Here is a 14,208-nt window from a genome sequence, read left to right on the forward strand (position 1 = left end):
TGATACTTAGGAGAATGGTCATCCCTGTTCAATATATATTATGTTAATTCTCTATCAACTGGAATCTTGCACCCATGGCTGTCTCCGTCAGTCTGGATACTGAGATTTTTTTATTAGGTGGCTGATCCAGGGCTCTAAGGCCACCCACTTCCAAATGTCCCCACCATGACCTCATCCTGAAGGCTGAATGGGCAACAGCCCTGACTCCCTTCATCTCCTGACTCCAGGGCATCCCTTGACTTCCCAGCTGATTTTGTTTTACATAACCTCCCCCAAAGCCAGCCAGATCCTCATCCAGTGAGTTTCCCTGGTAACCCAACTGTGTCATCTTGAAAGATGTCTCCAGGCACAAGCTTGAGTCTGCGAGAGATTTGACTGGGGCCAGGCCGGGAAGCCACAACATATTAGCTGTAACACGATGTCACCATTTATCGTGCTCCTGGTAGACATGTCACATGTTTTTTTTAAAAGAACATGGATAAAAATAAGCCTTACCTTGACTATGCAGTGAGATTTACTTAGAAAGCAGACACAGCTACCTATTTTCAGAGACCATTGATGTCTTTTAGGGGCCACCTCACATTTCTTCTAAAAGAAAATCCTTTCAGTTTTCACACTTTTCTCTGACCATCTCATTACAAACTCAAACGTCAGCAGCCTAATTTTAAATAGCTTTTTCATATTAGACATCTTGAGTTTTGCATTATAGCCTTTCATTTCCTCTTTAGGAAAATAGTATTTCAGGAGTTCATTGACTACTCTCTTTTGCTGGCAAGTGCCTCACATTTTCATAAGAAAATAGCCTGCTGCTTGACCCTGCGAATGGGGATGCCATGTTATCCTGTTATGGTATGTTGCATCCTCTTACATAAACGTTACATTTCAAAATAATTCATTATGAGTCTCTGTAGGCCTATTGTTTTTGGGTAACACACTATAGAATGCTTCATTCCTTTCATTTACTCTTCAAAATGATTTTCAGTTAATCTGTAAGACACACTCCTTTATTCATATATGAATTTCTGTTATTGGAGGACAGTAGAAATCTGGGGATACAGAGATGAATGAGACATAGTCTCTGTCCATGTGGATAGTTTGACAGGAAAACTGCTATGATGCCAAGTGACTTGTGGTACAGGGACATTAATGTCTAGCCACGATTGAGTGACAGCTCCACTTGGCTCCTAGAATCCTGGCCTCGGGAGGGAACATAAGAGGTGATACGGTTCTTTCCCTCATTTTACAGAGGCAAAAACTACCTCTCCTACGGCTCCCTTCTACTGCCCGCCCATCCCCTCATCTCTGCTCAGCCATACTGAACTTCTTTCTGTCCATGGAACATGGAGTTCATTCCCATATCTGCCTTTATACCATATTTTATGTATTTCTATATCTTCAGAACAAAGTAGGAGGTGGGGCTCAAAAAATGTTTCATGTGGTCTCACAATTGTTCTAAGAAAGAGGTAGGGCAGGGATTACTAGCCTCTTCGATAACTTGAGGCCCTACAAATGATAAAGGGGCACAGAATCACGCTCCTGGTTAGCAGCACAGTCCTGACCTGGACCAGGGGCTCCTGACTCTCGGCCTCGTTCTCCTTTGTATCAAGTAGGCTGCCTTCTCCTGCAAGGAACCAAAGACCAGCTAAAGGTGGCATAAACCACAAAGGGTTAACTACCCCATACAACACATGGTCCAGGTACCATTTCAAGACCAATTCAGCAGCTCAAGGATGTCACCAAGGGCCGGGTTCTTTCTGTATTTCCACTCCACTGTGTTCAGATCAGAAGCAATATATCCCCCCACCATCTGAAAGTTACCTATGTCATTCCAGGTATCACATGCAGGCACTACAAACACGTATGCTAGGCTTCCTGTGAGTGAAGAAAACCTTTTCTAGAACCCTCCCTAGCCACAAGCAGATCCTTCCTCAGATCCCTTGTGACCAGGATTGGGTAACATGCCCATATCTTAGATGCAACATAGGCAGGAAAGCATGTGCATGGCTTTTTAGCCTCTTCAGTGGGAGGTAAGCCACGGATGGATGGGAGAAGGTGAGGAGAGGGGGCTGGTGATTGGGTAGTGACCATCACTGCCCGATACCTCATTTAACCAGGCTTCTGTGTCTTTTCATTAAGTTGGCTTGAGAAGGAAGCTGCAATTTCTTGGGGCTTCTCCAACCTCATGTACCTAGTCACACACATTCCACTGACCCAACTCCAGCCCAGCCAACAGGCAGCTCTTATACTGTTAAACTGGCCGCCTCATTGGCCCAGGTGAGTACCTGGGAGTCAGATGACGCCTTGCAGTTGTTGAGGAAACTTGGACTTGGAGAGTGAAGGACTTGCCCACAGCCCAGCAAGGCAGTGGCAGACCCAGGATTTGAACTCAGCTCTGTCTGATTCCAGGCCCTTCGCTCCTTCCTCCTGTCCATGCTCCATCTAGAAGAACCACATTGGCCATTTATGAGAATGTTTTTATGAAAGACTAAAGATGGGTAAACCACATAAACCACCCTTATTAGTAGGATTGGGTCCCCTGAGATTTCCACCAAGGATCCATCTCCTTAGTCAAGAGCACCACTGCAGTCCAACTGCCTGGGTTTGAACGTGGTGTGACCTTGGGAAAGTTGTTAACCACTTTGTGCCTAACTTTATTTGTAAAATGGAGGAAATAATAATACCTGCCTCATTATCCTTGGGAGGATCAAATGAGTAATATATGCAGAGTGCCATGCTTAAACAGTTTCTGACCCTCGATCAACACCAATTAAAGTTGGCTATTGTCATCTACTATTATTCATCTGTGCATCTACTCATCCTTTGATACTTTTTAGAAAGGACCTAAGGTGTGCCCTTTTTCTATGGTGTTTTATGCCAGCCCTCTCCCTACCTATCCCCAGGGTTGACAGTTCCCAGGGCAGTCAGTAAACATGATGAAGGCACAGGATAGCAGAAACCTTGTCTGCCACCTCCCTCAGTATCTAGTGTTAGGATGCTTTGTCTCAGATGGGCCCCTGTCCCTCTGGGTCAGCCCTCAGTGAGGGCTGTGCACAGGCCCAGGAACCCCACCCAGGTGCCTTGTTGCGGGGAAGTCGTTTTTCCCAGAACCTTTCTCTGGAGCCAGGGTAACACCTCCAAACTGTTACTGCTGCTGCAGAGAGGCACAGAGGCGGGAAGGCTTTCCTCTCTGGGGGCTCACCTCCCCACCCACCGGAGGGATTCCCTGTGGCACCTGCATCTGAGACAGGCTCTTGTCGCCCTCCTTTTCCCTTTTTTCACACAGGAGGCAGGCTGCGCCAGCCCAGGGGGGCTGCTGGGGAAAACTGGTGCACATGAATGAAAGCCAAGACAGCCCTCTCCCAAAGGGGGGACAGGTCCCTGGGGCAGATGGTAACTCAAGGCTTCGCAGAGACCAGCAGGCCCAGGAGGAGCTCAGCTGCCCAGCACTCTGCCCCTGCCCCCAGTTCCTGTGGCCCCAGTAACAATGAGAATGACCCTGAGCACTAACTGAGCACCTTTAGTGCAGGCACTTGTAAGGCAGGTATGAAGATAAGGGAAGTGGAGGACCCCAAAGGAGGACCCCGCCTGCAGACTCACAGCGCCCGAAGGGCAGGCCCTGCATCCAGACCGATCTGTGTGGCCCCAGGCTGTGTGAACCACCATGCAGCTGCCGCTTCAGCTATGACCTAACGCACGCTGAGTCACGCTCTGGGTCTCTGGTAGAGGGATCCAAGATAATCTGCACAACCTCATCTCACATCTTTGTGCCATTTAGTAATAAAAAATATATATCCAAAAACACAGGACAAGATCCATCTTGTGCTTTTCCCTGGAAACACTGTGAACCACCTTGGTTAACAGCCCAGATGTCTTTAATTTCAAACCAAAATCTGTTGAGTTTGCTTTCTTCTTTCAGAGAGAAGGGATTTCATTTGCAGAGGAGATGGACGTCTGACTGCACGATGGCACTGTAGCCGCCAGGCCCGCTGTCCTCATGAACCGCCTAGCACCACTGATTTTACCCCGAGAGGTTCAGTGAACCCACCTCTTTCTCAGCAAGTCGCCCCCAGCTCCCCTCTGTGGAAAGGGGCAGAAACAAAGGCTCAGGAAAGGCCCGTGGGAGCGGAGGGCTCCAAGCAGGCAGCTGGGACCGGGAACCAGACCAGGGTGAGAACTACAGCAGCCTTGCGGGTGGGGGAAGGGGTCCTCCACCACTAAAGGGAGGAGTTGAGAGGAGCCTGGGCAGAGAGGCTACAGGAAGGAAAATTCCAAAATGCCAGTGGGCAGGGTCCCAGCCCTTCCTAAGTCAGCGCCTTGCCTTTCTCCCGCTCACCACCTGCTCTGTGGAGGGAGGGTTTTCACCCTCTCCGTCTAAGTCCTTCTAGGAACCTCAGGCCTCCGTTCCCACACCACCCCGCCCCCTCTGCCCAGGGAGCCTTGCCAGACCCTTCCAGACCCTTCCAGACCCGCTTCTGTCTCCCTCCCCGTCCCTGAGCTCCCAAAGCTGCCACCACCCATGACCCTGCTTAGCTCTTGGGCTGCCCCTGCACTTGCGTGGAAGCCTCTGTCTCTTCCGCGGCCGCCCCACCTGCTGACTCCCTCACTGTCCGCTCTAGTACAGCACACACCACGCACAGACCATGAATCCTTGGCGAACAACTCGGTCAACTTCGGCTCTAAGTCATTTGCCTGAGGGCACACAGGCTCCTGCAGGTTCATTCACCGGATCACAGGGAAACGAAACGTAACTGCTCGTTCCTGGTACTGTCATGTCGTTTTAAGAAGCATACGACAGCAGGTCACCAGCATTTCCATGGTCATCTAATGCATCCTGGCAGGAAACCATCTGTTTACCTGGGCCGCCACATTTAGGGCTGTAGGGTTTCCTGGCATTCAGTGCCCTTTGTGATTGGGCCCCACTCACATCTCCGACCTTGCTTTTCCCCTGATACCGGTCGGGCATCTGACATTTCAGCCAACACAGCTGCTTGCTGTTCCCCACACCATCCCCCTGTCTCCCCGCCCTTGTGCCCTTGCGAAGTTTGTCCCTCATCCTTGCAGCTATAAATCCTACCTATATTTCAAGGTATCTTGAAATCTTCAGTGAAGGTATTTATACAGAATTTCACTCAGCTACAATATCAGCACTGGTCTTGGGACAAATACAGGTTTCCTGATTATCTTTTAGCTATCGTAGATGGTTCTGCTCGGCTGTAAGCACTTTAAGTGAATGAGGGAATCTGACTCAAACTCTGCAACCCCCACAGCTCTCGGCCACAGACTCGTTACAGATACCAGTCAGTAGTGTTTGTTGAAAGTCAATGACTGCTAAGAGCTCCTCTGGATTACCAGCTACAAAGGGATTCCCTGAGAGAGAGGTAACGAAGTCATTGGACATTTCATAGATGAATTTAGGACTGATTTATGGCTGGCGTCACCCATCTGTCCTCCAGTTATGGCAGGGCTGCGTTTCTTCTGTGAGGGGAGAAGCTGACTTAGAGCTCAGCACAGGACACGATTCACAGCACCGTCAGAACAGTCGCAAGGATGGGACCCCAAGCTCCATGTCCACCCTCAGAGAGAAGCAGTCAGAGGTCCAGGAACTATGCAAGAGAGATATGAGAATGAATGGTCAATAAGAGAGAATGCTTTCTTCCAGCAGGTGCTCACTGGGCCACAGGAATAGAGGGAGGAAACGAGTCCCAGCAAGGGGGGGTCCATTGTTCCAGATCCAAGTCCCTATCATCCTTTCAAAGGGTCACAAAAATCCAATAACGTAAAACAGTTTTACAATGAGAGATCCAGACATGATTTTGTGTTTTTAGTCCAATCCTATCATAGCAATGGGCTATTTCTTCCTCTTTGGCTCTATTTCCAATTAGAAATGGATTGTCCTTTAACAATTAGCTGCAGAGAATAGTTAATAGGAGAATAGATCCCTCTGCTTAAAACCTCCATAATCAGCCTGGTGTTGAGACATAGACTTTGGATGTTAATTGGAGCCATTAAGGAACAGTTGGATCTTAGACTGCTCCTCCTTCTCCCAAGGACTTCAGTTTATTTCTGTGTAAAATGGGGAGGGAAGAGGGAAGAGGTGGGGGAGGTGGACTGAGAGACTTCGAAAGGGCTCTTCTCAACCTTACGCTGAGGACAGAGAAGCCGAGGCATCATCTAAGAGCACGCCTTTGGATGTCATAGCGGCAACGACCATGATAATCTCTCACCCACACCCGGCCCAGCACAAGAAAGCAAAATTCCAAGGTGTGGAAGCCATCCAAAATAATTTCACACTCTCTGAGACAGGAGAAGGTTATCAATTCCACCCCTCTGGGATAAATTCTCTCTCTAATACAGGACACGCTGGTAGCTAGCTATTCCCTGAGACAATCTCACCATAATAAAATGCCTTTGGAGCCTCACATAGGACCTTGTTTTCCCAGAAGTGTAACTTTATCATTATCTCTTCCTTGAGATTTCAGACACAAGCTCTCGTTTCCCACATTAATTCAGGTTGAAGTGTAGCCTGGGTTATGTTGGCAAACATTCCAAATGGAAATGAATTCCCAGGTTCTCACTAAAAATTGCAACATCCTCACCAGCCCAAGCTGGATGACATTTTGTGTCTTATGTAATGTTTATTTCCCAAAGGAATTAAATGTTCTGTATATAGCTCTGCCCAACAAGTTTTTAATAAGGCCTACTCCTAATTACCTCTTATGAACAAGCAAAATCAAAATCCCTGAAAACTGATCATCCAAAAATCTTTTTTGAGCCAAGGGTTTTATTTTCCAAATTGGTTTGATTCAGATATCGAGAAGACATAATAGTCATCTCTGTCACATTTTTTTTTGACAAAATATCTGATGGGATGCCAGCTCTTGACACTGCAACCCATGAGACTGGATTATTTGGCATCTGGAAGCCCTCCCACGCCCACATACCTAAAGTCAAACCACCAATCAGTCTCACGTGGGCAAGACGATGCACTATTTACAAAGCACTTTGGTTGGCTTTCGCATGAATTAAACAGGGCCCAAAGTATTCTTTCCACTGAAATCAGTTTCCAAATGAGGAAACTGCCCCCAGAGTGGTTTGTTGATTTGTTTAACAAATCTTCAAGCATAAGATTTTCCCAGTTTCACATGGCCAGTGTAAGGTAGATCCAGGCACACATCCAGCCTTCTAATTAAACCATGTTGCAGCTCTGTGCATTTAGGCAGGGCACCGACAGCAGCGTGGGCTCTGGAGAACGCAGAAGGGCCCGGCCTAATGGGAAGGTGAGAAAAGCTGGTAGATTGTGTTGGCAAAATACAATGTCCTTGTGAACGGAGGTGGAGGGACCAAAGTCACAGGAACACAGAGGAGGAAGAGACTCTTTTGGCTTTGAGAATGGGGAGATCAAGGAAGGTCCTCCCAGGGAGAAACCTATGAACTGGTCCTGGAAGGATGGCGAGGGTGGAGCCACAGGGGAGCCTTGCGTTCATTCTGCTTCACAACAAAGTAGGCTAGAGAAACTCCCAGGTGCTGGCTCCTGGATGTGGCCCAGAGGACACAGGAAGTACAGCAAGGTTAAGGAGATGCTTCCTGCAAAGTGGCCCGGGTGTTTGTCTCTGCTGACCCCTCTGCCGCCTCCATCAAATCTGACTTTCCAACCCCTGTGGCCTGAAGTGAGGGAAATGCTCCCTCCAAAGCCTGGTTCATAGGCCATGGTGAGAATCAAGTGAGCTATTGGTCAGACTGAAGTACTTTAGAATGATAATAAAGGAAGGGGAAAAAGCAAGGGAGAAGCGGGGAGAGAGGCACATGAGAGGGGGCTTAGGCAGGAGCCCCTGGCATGCACAGGCTTATTCTTCAACAGGTGGTTTTCCATACTCTCTCAGCAGGACTGCCAAGAGATTTTGGTTGTTTGTTTTGTCTTAATGTGTTGTATTTTTGTTTCAACCTAATATACTCAATATGGTGGGCCTCCTGCCAACCCCATGGGGGTTCTCAAACACAATAGTCATCTTTTATTCCAGCTTTTACAATTCTAGTCAGTGAGATTTTTGAGTTTTCAGGTACACTGACAGCAATTCATGTCCAAGTTACCCTTCTTTTGAGGGTCACTTCAATGGCACCTTCCCTGCCTGTCCTCGTTGGGCCTCCAGGTCCTTCCCTCTCTTTCATGGTCCTCATTACAATCAGCCCTGCATCACAGATGTGTGTGTGTGTGTGTGTGTGTGTGTGTGTGTGTGTGTGTGTGTGTACGTATACAGGCCCCACATTTGGCTATAGGCTTCTTGATGGTAGCAGACCAGCCAGACCATAGCTTTCTGAGGGCAGGGAACTGTGACATTCTGCTCTGTAGACCCAGGACCTACGTACATCCGGAGCACAGGTGTGCTTAAAAGAATGAATGGCAAACAGGGATTGCATTTCATCTCACTAGGCCTTCCTCTTTTCATTGTCATGGGTCTCTGGACAAAATAATGAATGGGCTTTGAATGAATCAAGAAAACACCCCCTACAAACTGAGCAAACTATGGATTAGAAAATCTATTCTTACTTTCTGTCAGTGAAGTTTAGTTGAAAGTGTAGTAAAGATGGAGATTTTTCTCCATTTGTCTTAGTTTTAATAACTCTGCTATCATGGCAATTAGAATGTTAGGCCTGCTAATGATTGGAAGTATCTTTAGTGATTCTTAACCCTTCTCCAGCCCATAGAGCCCTTTATAAATCTGATGAAAGTTATGCCAAGAAAGCATAGATATAAAATTTTATAATTTCAGTGTATACAGAACTCTGGAAGCCTATCCAAGAATAGGCTCTAGACAAGTGTTTCTCAAAACATCATTCATGGATTTTCTCCATTGAAATTTTCTGTGGGGTCTTACTAAGAATCCGGATCCTGGGGCTCTTTCATAGGCCCAGTAAAACAGCAACCCTGAGGAAGGAGTCTAGCAATTTGCCAATTGAATAGTCAGCCCAGGCGATTTTGATGCACATTCAAATTTGAAATATACACTAAGGCAGACAGATTTTTTTTCATTTGTACAGATGATGAAGCTGAGAATCAGAGAGACAAAGTCATTTGTCTGAAGTCACACACACACACATGGGGAGGGAAGAGGGAAGAGGTGGGGGAGGTGGGCTGAGAGACTTCTAAAGGGCTCTTCTCAACCTTACGCTGAGGACAGAGAAGTCGAGGCATCATCTAAGAGCACGCCTTTGGATGTCATGGATGTTTGGGGCCTGTATACGTGCACACACACACACACACACACACACACACACATCTGTGATGCAGGGCCGATTGTAATGAGGACCATGAAAGAGAGGGAAGGACCTGGAGGCCCAATGAGGACAGGCAGGGAACAGTAAACAGGGAAAAACCAGATGCACATGTTTTATTTCATATTCCACAAAACAGATTACATAACTAAAATCCTACATTTATTGTATGTTTGCTGTAACTTGTAGGCAACATGACTTTTACTCCTGATAGCAGGTTTTTAAGCACAAAAACAAATTTGAGAGTAAAATTCTAAAACCATATTATAGAATATGGTCATAATACTTTATTAACCAGAAAATCTTTCTTATTCTATTAAAATAATTTTATCATCAAATGTTTAGGTGCTCCTGGTTCTATGATACCAGTGATTTTTATTTTGTTTTAATACATGTCTCTGGGTAGCTACGTTGATAGAGCTATGGTAAATAGACTTGTATTTCCAATGCTTTAAGCCTAGAACATTTCCTACTGAGTGGAATTTCACCAGTATATTATATTTTAAAATAAACGTGGTACCAAGCTTCTAAAAAGTAAAAACTATCTACTCCAAGACATTTTATCTTATAAAAGGGTAAGAGAAAAGTCCTCCTTCCATCACTGTATTAATTAACTTTTTACTTTAATATCCCATTTTGAAATTAACCTCTTCTTTCCACTCTTGTCCCCCAACAAACATTTATGGCTTTCTGCCTTGTATGGTGTTAGCACTTCTTCCTGATCAGCCTGTGAGAACTAGCCTTTTATCATTTCTGTATGTCTCAATCACAGGGCTTTCTGAGAAGGTGAAACACAGACAGCTTTAATATGATTCACACCATAAGTGCTCACTGCTGCCTGCTCTGCGGCAGGCTCTGTGCTGGCCCCTGGGTCTTATGTTGAAAGAAACCAGGTGGCTCGTCTACATGACTACAGAATGAAACCTGTATCGCACTAGGAAGGACCACCCCCAGATCTGTGTTTTGCAAAGATCACTCCAGCAGCTGTGTGGTGGAAAGGCCCAGAGGGGGCTGGCGAGGGGCCGCCGTGGGGCAAGGCTATGGGCTACAGTGCGGGTCGGCGTGCCCAATACCTACCTAGCCTGCCTCCATTCTTTTTGTGACATTGGTCTCATGGCTCAGTTTTCTGAATCAAAATTTTATACATTTTTAGATACAGACCTAATGAAGGGCTTCCTTTATATTCTGGAGACAACAGGTTTCCAAAGTTGAGAGTTTGTGTCTCCTGGCCTTGCAAAGGGGGCCTCTCCTGCTCTCTACTCCCCCCACACCTTCATCAGAGTTGGCCCTACACAGCCAGGTGACTCTCCTGGAGCCTGACGTGGGTTAGGCCAGTGACTACAGAGGCACCTCACTGACCACACAGACAGAAAGGCGGAGGTCAAAGGCAGTTCTGCTAGCTCGACTGGATTCCAGGATGTCTCAATGTCCACACTGAGAAGATACTACTGAAAAGTGCCTCTTTACCAGGATAATGACTGTGTTTTGCTGAATATTGGACTTCTCAGCAGAATTAAGGGAAGTTATTTCTAGTCGGACCCTCTCCTGGGCCTTCTTACATAATCTACATCTTTCTCCCTGCCTCTCCCTTCTAGCCCATCAGACCTTTCTTTTTTCTCTGCGTACATGGCATATTTCCTCTGTGATTCTCCTTTGTATTATGTCTTTGGACAACTCAGGAAGGAGAGGAAGACTTTCCCTGCTTTCTGTCTGATACAAGAGCACAGGCTGTGTTTGAATATGGCTGTTAAAAAGCTGCCAAGAATCTAAATTTCATCCAGAAACTCATACATTCTATTCCTGAAACAAAAAAAAATCCATTCTGGGGTGGAATGGGGAAGGTGGTGGTGGGAGATTGTGCTGGTACATATACGTCAGTTGTACCACAAAATGTGGAGCTGTGTTTAATGTTTACATGGTCCCCCATCTTGAGGCTAGTGTTTTTGCAGTGCTTAGTCCTTGAGAATATAAATGAATTACCTCATTTCCTGCATTTCAATTATTTCTTCAAAGGCATAACACCTCTCATTTTAAACAAGTAGTGAGGAATGTGGCACACAGAGTTCTCTCAAACACAGAGTGACAGCTTACATGACCTTCAGTGATATGAAGTGGCTGTAACAAATCTCATTTGTCTGTACTTTCCTTGGGGCTGAGAGTGAAGATAGTTCTGAGGTTCAGGCTAACTCCTGGGTGACAAAATTATAGAAGATGTGACTTTGAAAACTATACACAGAGGTATGATAATGTAAGCAAGTGATCACACTTCTCTGCAAAAGCAATTTATATAAATTGAACAATAATTCATTTCTCAGCACTTCTCTATGAAAGATCTCTACATGCAAAAAGTGAATTACAATTGACCCTTGAACAACATGTATTGTATTGGATAGATCCACTTACACATGGATTTATTTCAGTAAATGTATTTGAAAACATTTTTGAGATTTGTGATGATTTGAAAAAATCACAGGTGAACTGTGTAGCCTAGAAATACTGAAAAAAGTAAGGCAAAGTTAGGTATGTTGTGAATACATAAAACACATGTAAATACAAGTCTATTTTATTACTTACTATCATAAAATCAATAGTAGGTTAGGAGTATTAAGTTTTGTGAAGTCAAAAGTTATACTCAGATTTTTGATTGTGTGTGGGGTCAATTGCTGTTCCTAACCCTTGTATTGTTCAAGGGGCCAACTGTACTCACATCTTCTTAGAAATGTGACATCTTATAACATGCACACCTTTGCACACACAATTAAGGAGATAGTTTTATATGTACCTGGGGCCCTCAGGTGCTCAGCTTTGGATAATAATATTCTTGGGTCTCTGACATTCATCAGTGGTCCATGTTGGGTTAGTGAGCTTTTAACTAGGCAACAACCACCCACCTGCAAATTCACCACCCAGAACCACAGTTACGACTTTGACACCATCTACAGCTAACTGTGGGCCTGTACCCCATCTCATCTCTTGCGTTGTTCCCACTGGGTTCAACTCACTCTGAATCCTGTGTTCATCACTTTCTTGCTTTCCTTCTTATATGATTTTATTGCATTTATTTGTAGTTGTATGATATATATTTTTAACTTATTTGTGTTTAATTTAAAACATTTGAGACTTTTTGCACTTAATGTTTTAGTGTTGCTACAGTTTTGACTGCTGTATGAACATACCACAGCTTATTCTCCACTCTCCTTTTGATGGGAATTTGGGATGGTTCCCAGTTTTGCTGTTGTGAACAGTGTAACTATGAGCATTCTTATACAAGCCTCTTCTTGTACATGTACAAGGGTAGAATTGCTGGAGCACAGACTATGTGAAATGTTCAACTTCAGAAGACTATGGCAATGCTTAACATTTTGTGCAATTATCCCCCACACATGTATTCAAGTAGATGGTTCATATTGCTCAATTTGACACTTGCTACACTTAAATGATGAAAGCAATATTTTCTATTTTAGTCAAAACTATAAAAAGAAAAAACAATGCATTTTTTCCACAAACTTTGCATTATGTAAGTATACATAAAATGGAATGTCTCAGATCTTGCCAAATACCAATACAACCGATAAACTCAGAGAAATCAAAACAATACCACTGCAGTAGAAATTATACCTTCCATGAAACCATTTTATCTAAAGTTCACGGAAAGATTAGCTTGTAAACAGTACAAGATACTGAGTTAAGAGTTGTAGACCTTGATGCCTGGATATGTATCAGGACTCCCTACCCCCTTCTAAATGCTCAGATGTAGAATCTATGTTTTTTTTTCTTATCTGCAAATAGGAGGACCTTTCTTGGTGAAAAAGCCCTCCTAGGTACTTTCTCTTTAGTTGAGAGAGGTGCAGATACCTATAACAAGCCAAACCATAGTGTATTAGAAGCTTGTTAATAATCATCGGCAAACACTATTATCTGAGATTTTTACTGTTCATTCACCACTACTGTCATCCTCTGAACCCTATTCAGTATTTTGATTGAACAATTACTTTTCTTGTTCAGAAACTGCATGACTTGTGTCTGAAACAAAACACATCTCTTGCTCAGCACCACTAATCATCAGGGAAATGAAAATCAAAACCACAATGAGGTATCATCTCATACTAGTCAGAATGGCTTGTATAAAAAAGACATAAAAATCAGGTGTTGGTGAGGATATGGAGAAAAGGGAACCCTCTTACACTGTTGGTGGGAATGTAAATTGGTGCAGCAGCCACAAGGGAGAACAGTGTGGAGGTTCCTCCAAAAATTAAAAATAGAAATACCATAGACCCAGTAATTTCACATCTGGGTATCTACCCAGAGAAAACATAATCACTAATTTGAAAAGATATATGCACCCTTATGTTTACTGCAGCATTATTTACAATTGTCAAGATATGGAGGCAACCTAAGTGTCTATCAATACATGAATGGATTAAAAAGCACAACAGAATATTATCCAGCTCTAAAAAGAATGAAAGCTTGTCATTTGTGATAACATAGATGGACCTAGAGAGTATTATGCTAAGTAAAATAAATCAGACAAAGACAGATAACATATGATTTCACTCATAGTGGAATATAAATAAATAAATAAAACAAATGAGCAAACAAACCAAACAGACTAGACTTATAAATACAAACAACAAACTGATGGTTGCCAAAGGGGAGGTGGGGGTGGGGACAGGGGAAAGAGGTGAAGGAGATAAAGAGGTACATACTTCCAATTATAAAATAAATAAGTCACCGGGATGAAAAGTACAGCATAAAGAATATAGTCAATACTTTGGTAATACCTTTGGTGCTAGATGGTAACTACACTTATCATGGTTAACATTTTGTAATGTATATAATTTTTGAGTCACTATGTTGTACATGTGAAACCAATATAATACTGTATATCAACTATACTTCAATAAAAATATGTCCATTTTCCTTTTTGGGTGGAAAAAC

The 14,208-nt window shown here is 44.2% G+C and overlaps 1 protein-coding gene across 2 annotated transcripts in view; it reads right to left on the reverse strand.

Annotated features, from left to right (window-relative positions):
• The window catches only part of VSNL1 (visinin like 1), a 96,917-nt gene that overhangs the window by 37,536 nt on the left and 45,173 nt on the right, over positions 1 to 14,208 (reverse strand). The gene's annotated exons all lie outside the window — the stretch shown is intronic.

Source organism: Manis pentadactyla, chromosome 2 (assembly GCF_030020395.1).
Source record: "Manis pentadactyla isolate mManPen7 chromosome 2, mManPen7.hap1, whole genome shotgun sequence".
In the NCBI taxonomy this organism is placed as follows: Eukaryota; Metazoa; Chordata; class Mammalia; order Pholidota; family Manidae; genus Manis; species Manis pentadactyla.